We start from the raw sequence: 13134 nt of genomic DNA on the forward strand, positions 1-13134 counted from the left end.
AAGCCATCTTACATTTTTTTCCATCAGACTTAGATGAGATACTTATCTGTTGTACTATATTTTTTGCTCCGTTACTGGTTGCAAATCTCTTTTTTCTTTTTCCAAATCCACTTCAGAAGAAGCATCTTTATATTTCTATTATAACAACACCACTAACAAAACGGTTCCAGTTGTGATTCACACATCAGTCATGTTCTAAGGACATTGCATGAAATCACACAAGCACAACCACATTATAACAGTGCTAAATAAAGTTCCATGAAGTAAGAAGCTAATAAACCCAGCTGAAAAATAATGCAGTACAGTGGTTTACACCATCTGGAATGTAGACTGAACATCTAGTTTACTCCTTGCTTCTTACTAAGTATTTAAAAGGAGAACGGAAAACATGTACCAATATGATCAGATGGCTCAAATTCATCCTTGGGAAAGCCCCAGTGACCTCCTCAGACTTACACTAGGGATATATTTGCATTAAATTTTGGAGGGGGGGTTGTTTTTGTTTTTTAGGAAATATGCCACACAAATGTGGTTACTTTTTAAATCTGGACAATTTAATCAGAAGCTATATTTTTTTTTACCTCTTGACTTAGTTAATTTTCTACTTCAGCTCTCCTACACACCTTCTCTAATGAATACGTGTTTCTTTGATTAAATTAACATTTTTGACTACCTAATTAGCCTGATAAACCTATGCAGAACTGATCTAGAAGCGACTTCATCACTGCTTATTGGTGCATGTTTGCTACCCATCACTGTCAAGTCAATCGGCTAAAGATTAGAAGAACATTAAGTCTGGCCAATTTGGCTTTCCATGGCAGTCTTCATGCTCTGACTGAGCAGCCAATCCAAGCACTGAATCGACCCTTTAGGACAGTGACAGATGGTTTAATCATGTGGTTTCATTCATTAGCACTCATCAGGCTGGTTGGCCAGGTTTGTGGCACAGAGTACGATTTGAAACAAAAACTAATTAAACGTAACCTTCCTAATTACCTTTTCACTTTCATCCTTTGACTGGTACAGTTCACGGGTAATGACAAATTGAAAATATAAATAAAGAACAGTCTATCCAGACTGATAAGTTAATAAATACAGTCACAAGAAGCTGCATCACTGCTTGTTTAGGAACAAAAGCACGAGTTGCTTAATATGCAATTAATGTACATTGGCTAATGAAATCATACCACAGCTAATGAAAATGTACAACTGGGTAGACAGCTGCCACTTATAAAAAAGTTACTAGAACCACCCTGCTCATTCATTTTGCAGAGACAATTGGAAAGGCCCTTTAAGACAACTGAATAGACTAAGCTATTTATTGTGAATATTATTTACATTATTTGCATGGTGCCATCAGTGTGCTAGTTGCACTACTCAGAGCAGTTTACTATCTAGATACCCCTTTAAACCTCTGTAAATTTGCTGGGATTACATAAAAGATGCAGTGATACAGACTCCCCTCGATTTAACAAAAATGCTATTTGTGTTAGAGACAGTTGCACGTGCACATGGGGATAAAGAAAGCCCATGTGCTGATAAGCTTTCTAGTGTATGATACAAATTTGGTACAACAGGCATGAACACATTGTCTCAATGAGGCTGCTGAGTGATTATATTCATTGCACCACTTTGGCTGTTTTGGTTTTGTGGTTTGGTTTGCTCATCGAAAGTCAGATCTCTTAACCTCTTGAATCATTAAATATTATTTTGCAATGAAGAGGAGTGGGCTGAGTTGGCTGGCAGGTCTTGCCCACATGTTCAGGGTTTATCTAGATGATCTACAGAATGGTGTGGACTGCACCCTAAGCAAGGTTGCAGATGACAATAAACTGGGAGGAGTGGTAGATACGCTGGAGGGTAGGGATACGATACAGAGAGACCTAGACAAATTAGAGGATTGGGCCAATAGAAATCGGATGAGGTTCAACAAGGACAAGTGCAGAGTCCTGCACTTAGGATGGAAGAATCCCATGCACTGCTACAGACTAGGGACCAAATGGCTAGGCAGCAGTTCTGCAGAAAAGGACCTAGGGGTTACAGTGGACGAGAAGCTGGATATGAGTCAACAGTGTGCCCTTGTTACCAAGAAGACTAACGGCATTTTGGGCTGTATAAGTGGGGGCATAGCCAGCAGATCGAGGGACATGATCATTCCCCTCTATTCGGCATTGGTGAGGCCTCATCTGGAGTACTGTGTCCAGTTTTGGGCCCCACACTACAAGAAGGATGTAGAAAAATTGGAAAGAGTCCAGTGGAGGGAAACAAAAATGATTAGGGGGCTGGAGCACATGACTTATGAGGAGAGGCTGAGGGAACTGGGATTGTTTAGTCTGCAGAAGAGAAGAATGAGGGGGGATTTGATAGCTGCTTTCAACTACTTGAAAGGAGGTTCCAAAGAGGATGGATCTAGACTGTACTCAGTGGTGGCAGATGACAGAACAAGGAGCAATGGTCTCAAGTTGCAGTGGGGGAGGTTTAGGTTGGATATTAGGAAAAACTTTTTCACTAGGAGGGTGGTGAAGCACTGGAATGGGTTACCTAGGGAGGTGGTGGAATCTCCTTCCTTAGAGGTTTTTAAGGTCAGGCTTGACAAAGCCCTGGCTGGGATGATTTAGTTGGGGATTAGTCCTGCTTTGAGCACTGGGTTGGACTAGACGACCTCCTGAGGTCCCTTCCAACCCTGATAGGCTATGATTCTATCTGATCGCCATATTTTGGGTCGGGAAGGAATTTTCCCTTGGGTCAGATTGGCAGAGACTCAGGTTTTTCGCCTTCCTCTGCAGCATGGGGCACAGGTCACTTGCAGGTTTAAACTAGTGTAAATGGTGGATTCTCTGTAACTTGCAGTCTTTAAATCATGATTTGAGGACTTCAAACACAGCCAAATGTTATGGGTCTATTACAGGAGTGGGTGGGTGAGGTATGGTGGCCTGCAATGTGCAGGAGGTCAGACTAGATGACCATTATGGTCCCTTCTGACCTCAAAAGTCTATGAGTTTGCAGGATGCCTTTGTGAAAAAGTGATTCACAGAAGGACAATGATTCTCTTGCAGAATAAGAGGTCAGGTGCCTTAGAGAAACATGGAGAATTTATTAAGCTGGCTTCATTTTCAAGAGATGGATAAGCACTAGCCAGTTAGAGTTCTGTATCCCTTGGCTCAGAGAAAAAAAATCTATACAGAGAAGCAGCATTAACTAGCACAGGGTGCAGAACTAGGAGTCAGAAGAGTTGGGTTCCGTTCCTGCCTCTGCCAATGACCAGCTGTATAACTTTGGGCAAGTCACTTCACCTCTCTGTTTCCCTCTCACACTCTTGTTTGTTTATTTAGAGTCTTCAAAGCTGGGATTATCTCTGATGTGTTTGTACAGCACCTAGCACAATGGGACCTGATCTTGGTGGTGGACTCTAGATGCCATGGTCACACAAATAATACAAATTTCCAAGGACACGATGATACTTTTGTCACGCTGTCTGGAGTGGCTCACGACTGTCAATGCCTGTCTCAGGGCAGAGTGTCAAAAACAGGGCAGACGCTCCAAACTGGGGGGCTATTCCATAATTATATTTCAACAAGGCAGTAACAAATGGGAACTCCTGGTTCACTGTAACAGTCTTATCATGGAGTCACAGACAGTCCACTTAGACTCTCCAGTCTATCTTGCCACCCAGACAAATTGGACTTAGTGATAAATGGTCACTTATGCCAAAAATCACATCACATTCAGGTTGCTTCCAATCCCAAGAGAACAGGTTGCTTCCAATCCCAAGAGACCAACCACATATCCCAGATCAATCAGTGCCAGGGGGATAGCTCAGTGGTTTGAGCATTGACCTGCTAAACCCAGGGTTGTGAGTTCAATCCTTGAGGGGGCCATTTAGGGATCGGGTTAAAAAAAATCCATCAGGGATGGTACGTGGCCCTGCTGTGACAGCAGAGGACTGGACTTGATGACCTTTCAAGGTCCCTTCCAGCTCTAAGAGATAGGTATAGCTCCATATTTAAATTAAAAAAAAGAAGGATCTTGCACCAAACACCACTTATAGCCATGTATTGTGATGTTCCTTGATGGCCCATCTGATTTAGTCAGTCTTTCTGGATGGGGAGGGAAGCGGGAGGACAATTCCCATGCCTGGCTTCACAAGTTCAGAGCAACCGTCTCAAAGTTATAAAGCAAAATGTATGTATTTTCTTACAGCATGGAATACTGACATTACAAGTGAGATTAAATGCACGCAGCAACTGACAAGCATTTCACAGAGTCTAAACACTAAGTACATTCTTACAAGATTAATACCTATTTTGAACAAAACTAACATACAGGTGAACTAGTCTGGTCTCCAGCTATGAGCTTGTTAGTTCTTAGCTTATGCCTGCAGCATGGGCAAGAGCTAGTATCTAGCCAGGCAGCATAACCATTTTTTTCTTTTTTTAGTATAACTTTTTTTAAATGCCCCCATGAATGGAAGACCTTTTCCTTGGCGGTATCACTACTGATCCCCCAAAAGCTATGGCAGTAGAAACAGGTGCTTAATAATATATGGTGGGGTTTTCAAAAGTGCATAAGTGAATTAGATGTTCAATCTCTGTTGTCTTTCAGTGGGAGCTGAGCATCTAACTCCCCGGAGTTCTTTTGAAAGTCCCTCCCATGATGGAGATATACAGCACCAAACATAATGGAAGTACCCAGAGTGTTGATAATCCCCACAGACATAGGTGCTCTCTGTTGGGGGACTTCTGTGCCAGTGCGCCTGAGCTTGCAGGGGTCTGTCCATATTATGCCCATTTCAAAAGCGGGGATTTTGCATCTTCCCAGAAGAAAAATTATAATGTGATGTCCCCTAATGAGCTCAATGGTGTGGTCTTAAATCTCCACCCCTCTTGTCTTTAGAAGAATTTGCACCTGTATTCAAGCCCTCTGTATCATAAGCAAGCAAACTTTCATCACCTGTGCTTATTAATGAACTTTTACAATCTTCTAGATAAATACGGGTATCTCCATTTTATACCATTCATTTGTTCACATCTTTTCACAGCGTTGTCTCCAAAATGTCCCAGTGAGACCATTTGGAGTTTGTTTTCATTTTCAGGCTCTGCTGAACTAAGCATTTGATTTAGAGAAAATAAGGAAAGGCACTGGGAAACTTAAGCATAACAGATGCTTATTCATCGACATCTGATTGAACTGAACTGAAACCCCTTGTCTAAATCCTAAATGCCATAAACATCAGCCAGCTAGAACAGAATAATAACCACGTATAAACCAATAGTTCCTGCCTCAAAATATTCAAATGACTCTTCTCATTTCACGGTTCCTACAGTCTCCAATAATTCTGGCCATATTGTATTTCACTTTTTGGTGTCACAAATGTATAGCCAACAGCTAATTGTTTTGTCAGTTGCATACGGACAATATCTGTACAATGATATCTGTGAACAATGATCTCTCTACAATATCCCAGTGAACAACGTAGGATCTGATCTCATACCCATTAAAGTCAATGGCAGTATTTCCATTCCATTTAATGGGTGAATCTCCTAGTCTGTTGCTGACCAGGCTTGTGGTAAGCCAACCTGTTGTAAAAAGCCTGTATATAGTTGGAGACTGGTGGTGGGGACTTGATCACAAATAAAGAGTACGGGTGTTGTGCCAGCCTGAAGCGTCCCTGAGTCTCTGAGAAGAGGAGGAGAAGAGCTGACCCAAAGGGGCACGGCGTGCGTCCCGTTACACAGAGATTTGGCTAAGATTTATATCTGAACTTCATGGCTCAGGCCCATCTGTAATGAAAGCCTTTACTTCCATGGATCAACTGTGCATACACAAAAATGTGGACACCTGAACAGCCCCCGATTTTTCATGACAATTGCAACATCTCAGCTAAGAAATAAGAATCAGGCCAGGTTGATTAGAACAGTAGTATCCCTGCTCTTTATAGCACCTTAGTTATCATTGGATAATTGATGAAATATTCATGCAATATACTTATACTTGTACCTAAGTTGGGTTGGTCTCTGAACTTGGTCCTGGTTGCACTTCAGGTAATAACTCCAACACAGATGTTCTCATGGGGTTCCTTGTGCTTTTCATACTATGCTGTGAAATCTCTTGGCCTCATGTACCAGATATGGAGAATTGCTGACTTTTTAAAATGAAGCTACAGGCTTAATCAGTGTTTTCCAGGACCCTAGCATTCCCAGGATGCTAACCCCACTACACTACATAGCTGTATCTATTTTCTTTAAGTTTTCAAACTTATAAGAGATCTCCCCTAAACAGACTCTCAGGCATTTGTCAGCCAGACACCTACTCTTCCTTAAAATCTTGGTTGTAAGCCCTATGGGACATATGTTTTAATTATACTATTTATTGGTCTAAAGTGGTCAGAGGTACTTGCACTAAGTCTGCTGTACAAAACGGGAATCTTTCCACTGATGTTAATGGGAGCTGGATTGGACCCTAAATCCATACCTGAGTCAAAAGGAGAGGTGATGGCTTGTTAAACGTGTAGCAGATTGGGTCTGGCTTGTGTGAGATGGGCTGCACATACTATATGAATGGTGGTGATTTTACAATGTAGTGTTCTAAAATTATGCTACAATAGACTGCCTGCATTTGCATGGTAATGAAGCATTCTCCCAAAGTTGAAGTCGTCAGCCAATGGTCTCAATGAGATTTTATATAAGCCTCTTAAGACAATATGCTGGTGTTGCACCCGTTAGATCAAAGTATTCATTGGAAGTGGGGAAAATCTTATTTAATACTCGCTGGTATCTACACCTAACATTAAAACAGGAAAAGAGGAGAATTTAGCATCAATCAATTTAAGGAAGAAATGATTAGCAAGGTAATATCTTTTACTGTACTAACTTCTGTTGGTGAAAGAGACAACCTGTTTTTCTTTCACTAACAAAAGTTGGCCCAATAAAAGGTATTACCTCGGCCACCTTGTTTCTCTCATATCTTGGGAAAAACATGGCTACGGCTACCCAGCAAAGAAGGAAGGAAATCAGTTTCATACAATGAAAGGTAACCTAACCAAGTTAGCAGTGTAACAGGAAGAAATGAACCACGCTCCTGTATCTTGAGTCATGAATTAGGTCATCCCACCATGGTGAATGGAGTGGGTTAGGCCATGGGAGAAAACAGAGTCAATGAGTGAGAGAGCAGAAAGAGGGAAAAGGAGGGACACCAACAGATAAGAGAGGAAGAGGAGCCATTAAAGGAGATACTGAAAGAGCAGTCAGCAAAGGAGGTGGAGAAACAAGACAGCAGTCAGAGAAGCCAAGAAAAGAGAGAAATATAACATTGACTAAGGGACATCTGACGAGCAGGGATGCAGTTTATAATGGTCAAATATCTTACAAACACCGGGTCAGATTTTGCCCTGTGCTACATCCCCTCTACACTACTCTGGCAGCACAGTGGGGATGGAACGCTATCTTAAAGGCAGGATCCATTGGGCGATGGAAGGGAGGACAGCCAGTCTACATCCTACCTGCGAGTGGTGTTATGGAGACAAGAGGGGCATAACACAAAGTTAGAGCAGCCCCAAGGATCATGCAGGAACAGTGGAAAGATGGCCAAAATCTACTTATCCCCATCAGAGATGTACCACACAGAGCACCAAGATTATCTGACCGCAAATACTGTTTGCTACTCCTAAAAAAGAACAGTAACTTGACGGGGTGGTTCTTGGAACACAGAGGAGAAGCCTGAGATCTTACATTTCAAGTTGGAGAAAGGAAACTTGTCGCACACTGATTGTGACCTCGTCAGCTGTAGCGACTGAATAGTCCTATTTGTAGGGAGGGATTTGACAGATTGGGTTCTCTCAGGTTTTGTGCCACTGATTGCATTCAAGGCAAGTTGCTGGCAGATTTCCTAACTTCTGCACGTGGACGTCTTCTCCTCAGTCACACACTTACAAATGCCAAACCTGCCACTGACATTCATCAGAAGAAGATGCAGCCAAGAAATAAAAACTACCTAAATCCTACATAGACAGCCCAACTAAACATCCCTGGCCCAAAGCAGTTAGCTTAGCAAGCCTATTAGAGGCAGGCAAAGCTAAGATATCCAGTGACAGGAGACAAACGGAGAAATTGTATCATCTTCCTTTTAAAATTTACATAAGGACTAGAAGGGACGATGGGTTACCAGAAAAGCATATGGTATGTAGCTGAAATATTACACATAAAACTATTGTAAGTTCAGCAAGAACACAAGGCTGTAACATTCTTTTTCCATTTGGGCTGTCAGTAGAAATATTCCTCAAGTCCCTGATAGGGCAAAGCCCTTCAACACATGCTTCACTTTAACTCTGTCCCACTGATTTCAGTGGGACTATGCACATGCTTAAATTTAGCATATGCTTAAATTGGATCACGTCTTAAGTGCTTGGCTAGATGGAGGCCTAAGAGTCAAACTCAGAGATGGCAAACAACTGTAACTCCTATTGACCTTTCAGTATCTGGCCCCAAATTCCCAGAAATACTTTTCTCACAGCCTTTGTCATGAACATACAGCTAAGAGTAGCATAAAATCCCTCCATTACCTGTAAAGGGTTAAGAAGCTCAAATAACCTGGTTGGCACCTGACCAAAGGGACCAATAAGGGGAGAAGATGCTTTCAAATCTGTGGGGGAAGTTTTTTGTTTTGTGCTCTCTTTGTTGTTCTCTCCGGGACAGAGAGGGACTTGGGCAGGAAAAATACATCTCCTAAAGCCATATCTGAAATAAGCAACTAAGATTACAAATTGTAAGTAATAGCAAGGAAATGCATTAGGTTATCTTTTGTTTTAGCTTGTGAATTGTCCCTATGCTAAGGGGGAGGTTTATTACTGTTTTTTTGTAACTTTAAGGTTTTGCCTAGAGGGGAATCCTCTGTGTTTTAAATCTTATTACCCTGTAAAATTACCTTCCATCCTGATTTTATAGAGGTGCTTCTTTTACCTTTTTTCTTTATAATAAAGTTCTGCTTTTAAGAACCTGATTGGTTTTTAGTGTCCTAAAAACCCAAGGGTCTGGTCTGTGCTCACCTTGTTTACCTATTTGGTTGGTATATTATTCTCAAGCCCTCCCCAGGAAAGAGGGTGAAGAGGCTTGGGGGGATATTTTGGGGAAACAGGAACTCCAAGTGGTCCTTTTCCTGAAGCTTTGTCTAACTCACTTGGTGGTGGCAGCAATACCATCCAAGGACAAGGAAGAATTTGTGCCTTGAGGAAGTTTTAACCTAAGCTGGTAGAAATAAGCTTAGGGGGTATTTCATGCGGGTCCCCACATCTGTACCCTAGAGTTCAAAGTGGGGAGGGAACCCTGAAAGCCTTAGATACAGCTACTTATACACAATAAATGATAGGGCACAGGATCAACAAGGCCAAACCATATGTGGTCTGCTGAGGCACGTGTTTCATTGTATCATAACACCTATCAGAACGATAATGCTAAAGAAGTAATTAAATAGTACTTTGGCTGTTCCACCACACTGATATTAATTTTCCCCTGCACTATAGTACCAGTGTATGACTTCTGAAGACAGTATCAAAAGTAATATCCCATTGCCACAGGGCAAAAACTTTCATTCTATAACGGTGTAATGTATGTTACTTTATGACAAGCATTACTGAAAAATCAGCTTCTGGAGGAGAATATCCTTAAAATTAATATTCTAAACTTTGTCTTAATATAGTGTCAATGAGGTTTTACCTTCAGAATTTATGAAATAAGAGGAGTGAGGCCTTTGAGGTGCAATAAAACCTTGGGGTTAAAACAGCAACAATAGTTCATTTTTTAAATTAGATTCTGCTTTCCCTGAGTCTCTTCTTTTGTCGCCTACTCATGGGCTGCTCAAGGTGAATGCCACTTTGAAAATAAAAACTAGAGTGTGATAGGTAGAGATGCCAACTGCACTAATGGTGTCTCCACCATGTAAAACCAAATACTTCAGTTCCCAGTTTACACAGAAAAAAATGGGTATCTTGTGTCATCTAAGGTGCTCGGCTAATGTGTTAGGACATTATTAATCAGTAGTAGTAGTAGTAGCATTTGCATTGTGGTAGTAGCCCAGAAATCCCAGGAACGGAGCAGGAGCCCATGGTGCCAGGTGTGGTACAAATGCAGAACAAAAGGACAGCCCCTGTCCCAACAAACTTACTATCATTATCACTTGGCAATCAATAGCTCAGAAAGAAAAAGGTTGAGACCCCTGGTTTAAATTACTGGACAGGAGAAGTAAAGCTTTGGCTTAGTGAATGTGTTTACTTCGCCAAGCACAGTAACGTCGTGGAGAATGTTTGGAACTTTACCTATGGTCACGAATGGCATCTGACTCATATTTTTGGTGCTGAAAGAAACAAACACCTTTCCACCCCAATGGCCTGTCAAACGCTACAAATATTGGAGGGATACCTAAGTATCATCCAGGTCTAAATCACGGATGGTGATCACGTGACTTACATTGTGTAAATATGTTCACTCAAGCTCATACCTCCTCGTCTACTTTCACGATTTCTTCATCTCTATATTTATTGTTTCAATCACATTGATGGAAAAAGCTAAAACAAAACACTCCACAGCAATAATTAGTCTGATTTTGCATCCATGCAGCCCACCCACAAGTATCTGGAGTCGCAGTATCAACCAGTTCTATATCTCAATAAGTAGGATATGAGGGCCGGATTCATGAAATTATTTGGGCACCAAAACTTGCAGATAGGTGCCATATAAGATTTTCAAAAGTGCCCAGCTCTTAATTCCCATTAATTTCACTATTAATATTAATAGACTCATACAAATTGAGGGTGAAAGCAAAACTCTATATTTACATACATAAACACAAGCAAATTAAATGGCTGTATTCCCATGCATAAATGCCTCTGCATACGTCTGTGCATGCTTGCATTTGCAAAAGCAGAGCATTAAATTTGGCCCTAACTATTTTTATTTAGACCAATGTTTTTGACACATTAAATCTTGTATTGCATATCATGAGAGAAAAAACTTCTTCAACACTGTACACGATAAGAGAGAAAATCTTTAGCCTATAATCTTTGCTTTTAGGCAATTGTTGGGAGCAGGTTTTCTCCCTCCATTTCTGTGCTTAGCTCACCAGATATAGGAAGGCCCTTTCCTTCCAAGAGAACATTTCTCTTTTCTTCAATAGTTCTCATGAAGCAATGCAGAGTACTTCAAACTGCCACAGGAATCTCTTACCTTCCTTACTTTATAAAATGCTGGATAATACTTAGAAGTTCTCAGCTCTCACTATAGCTATTTATCCTCTGGTGAACTTTACTTTTCTCTTGATGTTTCTCTTTCAAGTCCCCAAATTTCCAGGAATAAATATTGTTACTTTCATTGTTATTTTCTTTGTCATTAGCACATTGGATTCATTAGCTTGGAACGTATTAACTACTCACAGTTTTCAGGGCCTCATCCTGCAAAGGGCTGATCGTCTTCAACTTGGCACTGACGTCAATTTGAAAGTGTTCAGCCCCTTACAAAAGAGACACTCAGCACTTATCAGGATTTGACCCTTAGACTACAGAGCTGCTCTTCATGAAAAAACACACAGCATTAGAACTTCTGTTTCTTTTAGACAGTCCATTCCCAGGCACCCTCCCGGAGGACTTCTTCCTGTTACAGCTACCAGGAAAAGTTACTACCATTGGTGCAACTCCAAGCCCCAATTCAGCAAAACACTTAAGCCCATGTTTAAATTTAAGCACATGAGTAAATCCATTCTTACTTAGCAAAGCGCTGGAGTATGTGTTTAAATTGAATTCAACTGAGCTACTCTGGTAAGTGCTCATCAGCGTGACTGTGGGTTTCATCATTAGGCCCTGTATATTTGTGGACTCCTGTAAATAATCCTTTTTAGCTTTCACAGTGGAATGAGTAATTAAGCAGGTTAGTCGGACATACAATATACATGAGGAGAGCATTCTAACCCAAACCCCAAACCACCTACTTTAACAATTATTGAGAAGAAAGCACACTGAAAGAATGAAAATAAATGTAACAATACATAAACAAAAATGAAAGCATACAAAAGGTGCCAGGGTTTCTTGTTTGTTTGTGTTTTTTTCTTTTGTTCACTCCTTGAGCATTTCAGGATAAATTAAGAGATCAGGAGTAATTAACTGACACATGTTCTTGTCTGTATTTTAACATCGTAAGCTCATTGATTCTGGCAGACCTTTTTCCTCAAGGCTGCCAAAATCTGAAATCAATTTACAAAAGAAACAGTCATCAGTCATTAATTGATTTCTGATTCCATTTTCCCCACTGAATCAAATTAATAGCCTTTAGGTGTTCTCATATAATACAACTGCCGATCAGATACACTTCATAGTTTCCTCAGTCTCTTCCACCATCCAGTACACAAACATTTAAAGGAAAAATTGTCATTCCTTAGTTCACATGTGGTTGAACCAGCCAGACACAACTCCCACCTAAATGAAGCCAGTTAATTTTGCACACAGACTGTGTCAGGGGATTAAGGGTGTGTGTTTCAAGGACAGATACACACAACAGCATCTGCTGAATTTCCCCACGCTATAACCACAGTGGCACATGCAAATCAAATGGTAGTGACTACATATTCAGTTGTGCACTGTGTGGGTGACATTCACCCTGCACAAAGGCGAGCCCAAGACTTACATCCATCACCACTTTCTGGGACTTAAGTAGTACAGAAGCCATACAATAGCCCTCTGCACAGAAGGAATTTCATCGTCTTTCTCAGCATATGAATGTTGGCTAAATTACCATGATATGGGTGTATTTTCTAATAAAGTTGTGGCATATCTTTTTTTCCAAACAAGTACTGCATCTGTCCTCACTCAAGAATGCTTTTTGTAATTATGTTCAGTGTACCTTAACTATTATGAAGCAGATCCTCAGCTGGAGTAAATCAGGGCAGTTTAACTGATTTACAGTAGTTGAGGATTTGGTTTTTAATTCCACTCTCACTGTCTTCAGAAAGAAAACAAATACAAGTACGAATGCATTTCAGAGGCATCGGGCAAGCTGGGATTATGAATTCAGCAATCACTCTTAACCTTTACAATTAAGATTTCAGTCCAAACTGAGGGCTTGTAAGACACTAGTTTAGTAGTGCAGCTGTGTTGCT

General features: G+C 40.9%; 1 protein-coding gene across 14 annotated transcripts in view; it reads right to left on the reverse strand.

The window, feature by feature from the left end:
• The window catches only part of SGCD (sarcoglycan delta), a 511873-nt gene that overhangs the window by 126125 nt on the left and 372614 nt on the right, over positions 1-13134 (reverse strand). The window lies entirely within an intron of this gene.

The sequence above is a fragment of the Mauremys reevesii genome, linkage group 8, assembly GCF_016161935.1.
Source record: "Mauremys reevesii isolate NIE-2019 linkage group 8, ASM1616193v1, whole genome shotgun sequence".
In the NCBI taxonomy this organism is placed as follows: domain Eukaryota; kingdom Metazoa; phylum Chordata; order Testudines; family Geoemydidae; genus Mauremys; species Mauremys reevesii.